The sequence below is a fragment of the Salmo trutta genome, chromosome 38 (assembly GCF_901001165.1).
Source record: "Salmo trutta chromosome 38, fSalTru1.1, whole genome shotgun sequence".
Taxonomy (NCBI): domain Eukaryota; kingdom Metazoa; phylum Chordata; class Actinopteri; order Salmoniformes; family Salmonidae; genus Salmo; species Salmo trutta.
In genome coordinates, this window is record NC_042994.1 from 11788074 (window position 1) to 11795235 (window position 7162).

Below are 7162 nucleotides of genomic sequence, written 5' to 3' on the forward strand. Positions count from 1 at the left end.
TCATACCCAAACCACGTCCATGCGACCGAAGTAGCTCCTCTTTTAAGTACGAGCTCTGTGTCACGTTAACACTCCTCCATGTTTGTTTGTGTTGCAAATTTCCTTCCACACGCAAAGCGTCGTCCAATTGACGAAAAATATTGCCGTAAAGGATGATTTGCGACACAACGAAATAAACTGGACATTTTTCTATCGTTTCATATTATGCTCTATCGTCACACGATATGTCGTCATATCCCCCAGCCCTAGGTTGTGTAGAATAGCAGATCCAAAGTAGCCAAGGGAGGTGATAGGTGGAAATTGCAGAAAAGCAATACTTTAATGTATTGCAGATGAAGAATTTCAGGATACATGGCTTGTCTTGAAAAACAGATGGCTGTAGCAGTTTTTAACCTTTATTTAACCAGGCAAGTCAGTTTAGAACAAATTCTTATTTTCAATGACGGCCTAGGAACAGTGGGTTAACTGCCTTGTTCAGAGGCAGAACGACAGATTTTTACGTTGTCAGCTCGGGGATTCGAGCTTGCAACCTTTCGGGTTACTAGTCCAATGCTCTAACCACTAGGCTACCTGCCGTCCATAACCATACTTAGTCAAGTAGATTTTAGTTTAAAACATAGAGCTGCATTAAGTAGAACATGATTAGTGTTACTACTTAGAGACTGAAGGCATGTGTGGGCTGCTTGCTAATTGCATATCTCACCACACCTGGCTACAACTTGAGCAATCAACTTAGTAGCAAACAATTAAGGTCAGGCACACCTAAAATGGCAGCTAGCTCTGCACTAGTTCACTTTATCCAAACCACACATATATACTTTCAAACATTTTAGATATTGTAATGAAAGAGCAGGCCTCGAACCCTCGGCTTGGCGCGCTGTCGATTGTGCCGCACAAGCATGCTCATGCAGCAGGATTGATTTCCACGCTTATTAACCCAGGGTCGTTACAATATTAACTTCATGAATTATCTTTTAAAATGGTGATGAGGCCATGCTAAGGCTGCCTCATCACACAGGTATAAGATGTGTTTACAGTGATAGATGCTCTGCTGTGGCCTCCCTTGTAAGCTGGAAAATATGTGACAGTCATTTTGCAGACAGTACCAGAAACTGTAGTAGTTAAATGTATGCTCACTAGAGGGCAGCAAAACCATGATCATGTAGGCCTTTATAGGGGTATGGGAGATGTATTTATTTATTTAACCAGGTAGGCAAGTTAAGAACAAGTTCTCATTTACAATTGCGACCTGGCCAAGATAAAGCAAAGCAGTTTGACACATACAACAACACAGAGTTACACATGGAGTAAAACAAACATACAGTCAATAATACAGTAGAAAAATAAGTATATATACAATGTGAGCAAATGAGGTGAGATAAGGGAGGTAAAGGCAAAAAAGGCCATGGTGGCAAAGTAAATACAATATAGCAAGTGAAACACTGAAATGGTAGATTTGTTCTGGAAGAAAGTGCAAAGTAGAAATAGAAATAATGGGGTGCAAAGGAGCAAAATAAATAAATACAGTAGGGGAAGAGGTAGATTGTTTGGGCTAAATTATAGATGGGCTATGTACAGGTGCATTGATCTGTGAGCTGCTCTGACAGCTGGTGCTTAAAGCTCGTGAGGGAGATAAGTGTTTCCAGTTTCAGAGATTTTTGTAGTTCGTTCTAGTCATTGGCAGCAGAGAACTGGAAGGAGAGATGGCCAAAAGAGGAATTGGCTTTGGGGGTGACCAGAGAGATAAACGGATGGCACTGTGATAGACTGCATCCAGTTTATTGAGTAGGGTATTGGAGGCTATTTTGTAAATGACATCGCCGAAGTCGAGGATCAGTAGGATGATCAGTTTTACGAGGGTATGTTTGGCAGCATGAGTGAAGGATGCTTTGTTGCGAAATAGGAAGCCAATTCTAGATTTAACTTTGGATTGGAGATGTTTGATGTGAGTCTGGAAGGAGAGCTTACAGTCTAACCAGACACCTAGGTATTTGTAGTTGTCCACATATTCTAAGTCAGAACCGTCCAGAGTAGTGATGCTGGACAGGCGGGCAAGTGCAGGCAGCGATCGGTTGAAGAGCATGCATTTAGTTTTACTTGTATTTAAGAGCAGTTGGAGGCCACAGAAAGACAATTGTATGGCATTGAAGCTCGTCTGGAGGGTTGTTAACACGGTGTCCAAAGAAGGGCCAGGAGTATACAGAATGGTGTTGTCTGCGTAGAGGTGGATCAGAGACTCACCAGCAGCAAGAGCGACATCATTGATGTATACAGAGAAAAGAGTTGGCCCAAGAATTGAAACCTGTGGCACCCCCATAGAGACTACCAGAGGCCCGGACAACAGGCCATCCGATTTGACACATTGAACTCTATCAGAGAAGTAGTTGGTGAACCAGGCGAGGCAATCATTTGAGAAACCAAGGCTATTGAGTCTGCCGATGAGGATGTGGGGATTGACAGTGTTGAAAGCCTTGGCCAGGTCAATGAATACGGCAGCACAGTATTGTTTCTTATCGATGGCGGTTACGATATCGTTTAGGACCTTGAGCGTGGCTGAGGTGCACCCATGACCAGCTCTGAAACCAGATTGCATAGCGGAGAAGGTGCGGTGGGATTCGAAATGGTCGGTAATCTGTTTGTTGAAATGGCTTTTGAAGACCTTAGGAAGGCAGGGTAGGATAGATATAGGTCTGTAGCAGTTTGGGTCAAGAGTGTCCCCTCCTTTGAAGAGGGGGATGACGGCAGCTGCTTTCCAATCTTTTGGAATCTCAGACGACACGAAAGAGAGGTTGAACAGGCTAGTAATAGGGGTTGCAACAATTTCGGCAGATCATTTTAGAAAGAAAGGGTCCAGATTGTCTAGCCCAGCTGATTTGTAGGGGTCCAGATTTTGCAGCTCTTTCAGAACATCAGCTGAATGAATTTGGGAGAAGGAGAATATACCAAGATACCATTGGCCATACCAAAAGATACCATTGGCCATGTTCGAGAGCATCAAATCCATGATGCATTGTGGGTAAATGGTGACTGACTGATCTACAAATATTCAAGAGTTGTTATTTATAATGCAAGGGGATTTGTAGATCAGTTATTCGGCAGTCGCCTGCAATGTCGAACAAGCCCAATGGTTGCGCTCCTCTGCTCAGACGTTGCTTGCATTAACCAATGGTTGCATGACACGTCATCGACTGTCATCAACTGACATATTTCTACAACATATGGTTAGCTGATACTAAAAAAACCTATCCGGGCGTTGTAAGATCTGTCACGTGTCAAACGTCTAAGCTCAGGAACACAGAAATGTCTATGCGTTCAATGGGCTCATTTGATATTCACGTTTGCTGTGAGAAAAATGGCTAAAATAATTTGAATACATTTTTACAGCAAACTTCTAAAAATGTAGTCACAGCTTGTAAACTAAAATGCCCATAAGTAGGCCAACAGAAGCCTACCCACTGGTCACACACTGGTTGAACCAACGTTGAATAGACGTCTGTGGCCAGTGGGTATTTTGTCACAGCCTTTTGTTTTAAACAATCAGCAGCCTAATCAATTCTGATTGGCTGCATGAGGCCTATATGGCTTTTATTTTTTGCACATTAAGGCGGCAGTTAGGTCAACATCATTCATATCAAAAACGGACTATCAGAGGAGGCTGGTGGGATGAGCTATAGGAGGGCGGGCTCATTGTAATGGCTTGAATTGAATAAATGGAATGGTATCAAACACAAACATATGGAAACCACGTTTGACTCACATTTACATTTACATTTAAGTCATTTAGCAGACGCTCTTATCCAGAGCGACTTACAAATTGGTGCATTCACCTTATGATATCCAGTGGAACAACCACTTTACAATAGTGCATCGAAATCTTTTAAGGGGGGGGGTTAGAAGGATTACTTTATCCTATCCTAGGTATTCCTTAAAGAGGTGGGGTTTCAGGTGTCTCCGGAAGGTGGTGATTGACTCCGCTGTCCTGGCGTCGTGAGGGAGCTTGTTCCACCATTGGGGTGCCAGAGCAGCGAACAGTTTTGACTGGGCTGAGCGGGAACTGTGCTTCCTCAGAGGTAGGGAGGCGAGCAGGCCAGAGGTGGATGAACGCTGTGCCCTTGTTTGGGTGTAGGGCCTGATCAGAGCCTGAAGGTACGGAGGTGCCGTTCCCCTCACAGCTCCATAGGCAAGCACCATGGTCTTGTGGCGGATGCGAGCTTCAACTGGAAGCCAGTGGAGGAGCGGGGTGACGTGAGAGAACTTGGGAAGGTTGAACACCAGACGGGCTGCGGCGTTCTGGATGAGTTGTAGGGGTTTAATGGCACAGGCAGGGAGCCCAGCCAACAGCGAGTTGCAGAAATCCAGACGGGAGATGACAAGTGCCTGGATTAGGACCTGCGCCGCTTCCTGTGTGAGGCAGGGTCGTACTCTGCGAATGTTGTAGAGCATGAACCTACAGGATCGGGTCACCGCCTTGATGTTAGTGGAGAACGACAGGGTGCTGTCCAGGGTCACGCCAAGGTTCTTAGCACTCTGGGAGGAGGACACAATGGAGTTGTCAACAGTGATGGCAAGATCATGGAACGGGCAGTCCTTCCCCGGGAGGAAGAGCAGCTCCGTCGTGCCGAGGTTCAGCTTGAGGTGGTGATCCATCATCCACACTGATATGTCTGCCAGACATGCAGAGATGCGATTCGCCACCTGGTTATCAGGTAAGAAGATTAATTGTGTGTCGTCTGCATAGCAATGATAGGAGAGACCATGTGAGGATATGACAGAGCCAAGTGACTTGGTGTATAGCGAGAATAGGAGAGGGCCTAGAACAGAGCCCTGGGGGACACCAGTGGTGAGAGCACGTGGTGCGGAGACAGATTCTCGCCACGCCACCTGGTAGGAGCGACCTGTCAGGTAGGACGCAATCCAAGCGTGGGCCGCGCCGGAGATGCCCAACTCGGAGAGGGTGGAGAGGAGGATCTGATGGTTCACAGTATCAAAGGCAGCAGATAGGTCTAGAAGGATGAGAGCAGAGGAGAGAGAGTTAGCTTTAGCAGTGCGGAGAGCCTCCGTGACACAGAGAAGAGCAGTCTCAGTTGAATGACCAGTCTTGAAACCTGACTGATTTGGATCAAGAAGGTCATTCTGAGAGAGATAGCAGGAGAGCTGGCCAAGGACGGCACGTTCAAGAGTTTTGGAGAGAAAAGAAAGAAGGGATACTAGTCTGTAGTTGTTGACATCGGAGGGATCGAGTATAGGTTTTTTCAGAAGGGGTGCAACTCTCGCTCTCTTGAAGACGGAAGGGACGTAGCCAGCGGTCAAGTATGAGTTGATGAGCGAGGTGAGGTAAGGGAGAAGGTCTCCGGAAATGGTCTGGAGAAGAAAGGAGGGGATAGGGTCAAGCGGGCAGGTTGTTGGGCGGCCGGCCGTCACAAGACGCGAGATTTCATCTGGAGAGAGAGGGGAGAAAGAGGTCAAAGCACAGGGTAGGGCAGTGTGAGCAGGACCAGCGGTGCCGTTTGACTTAGCAAACGAGGATTGGATGTCGTCGACCTTCTTTTCAAAATGGTTGACGAAGTCATCCGCAGAGAGGGGGGGGAGGATTCAGGAGGGAGGAGAAGGTGGCAAAGAGCTTCCTAGGGTTAGAGGCAGATGATTGGAATTTAGAGTGGTAGAAAGTGGCTTTAGCAGCAGAGACAGAAGAGGAAAATGTAGAGAGGAGGGAGTGAAAGGATGCCATGTCCGCAGGGAGGCGAGTTTTCCTCCATTTCCGCTCGGCTGCCCGGAGCCCTGTTCTGTGAGCTCGCAATGAGTCGTCGAGCCACGGAGCAGGAGGGGAGGACCGACCCGGCCTGGAGGATAGGGGACATAGAGAGTCAAAGGATGCAGAAAGGGAGGAGAGGAGGGTTGAGGAGGCAGAATCAGGAGATAGGTTGGAGAAGGTTTGAGCAGAGGGAAGAGATGATAGGATGGAAGAGGAGAGAGTAGCGGGAGAGAGAGAGCGAAGGTTGGGACGGCGCAATACCATCCGAGTAGGGGCAGAGTGAGAAGTGTTGGATGAGAGCGAGAGGGAAAAGGATACAAGGTCGTGGTCGGAGACTTGGAGGGGAGTTGCAATGAGATTAGTGGAAGAACAGCATCTAGTAAAGATGAGGTCAAGCGTATTGCCTGCCTTGTGAGTAGGGGGGGAAGGTGAGAGGGTGAGAGGGTGAGGTCAAAAGAGGAGAGGAGTGGAAAGAAGGAGGCAGAGAGGAATGAGTCAAAGGTAGAGAGAACAGGCATAGACAGACACATAGTTGACAGGCTACAGAAGAGGCTACGCTAATGCAAAGGAGATTGGAATGACAAGTGGACTACATGTCTCGAATGTTCAGAAAGTTAAGCTTACGTTGCAAAAATCTTATTGACTAAAATGATTAAAATGATACAGTACTGCTGGCCGGTGAAGTAGGCTAGCTAGCAGTGGCTGCGTTGTTGACTTTGTTTGAAAGTGTAGCTGGCTAGGTAACCTCGATAGTTTCAGTACTACACCTTATCATGATACAAAAGGCAACTATGTAGCTAGCTAACATAACACTAATCAAGACGTTCCTTTGTAATGTATTTAGTTTCTACAATGCTGCTCGTCGGTAATAGTTGGCTAGGTTTGGAAATGGCGTCACGGGGGACGAAAATAGCTGGCCAGCTAACCTCGATAATTACTCTAAACTACACAATTATCAAACTATGACAAAGACAACTTATTGACTAAAATGACTAAAATGATACAGTACTGCTGGCTGGTGAAGTAGGCTAGCTAGCAGTGGCTGCGTTGTTGACTCCGTTCCAGAAATTCAATTCCAGAAATTACAACGAGCCCGTCCTCCTATAGCTCCTCCCACCAGCCTCCTCTGCAGACCAAGTATAGGCAGCCTGGATCAAAATGTTGTTGTTTTAAAAGGTCAGCGTTGGAACTAACCATTTTAAATTCATATGTACTGTATTTCATCAAGGTAAATGTTTCCTTTAGACTTCACAAGAGGAGCCCAAATAATGTCATGACTCCAGTTCAATTGCACTACATTGTGTCATTGGACATCCACTTTAGCCTTGTCATGGAAATGCCCTGACTCTTAGACGCTGCCCAAATGCTCTGTCTAATCGCAAATACGCCTCGCATGCAAAACAGGTTTGG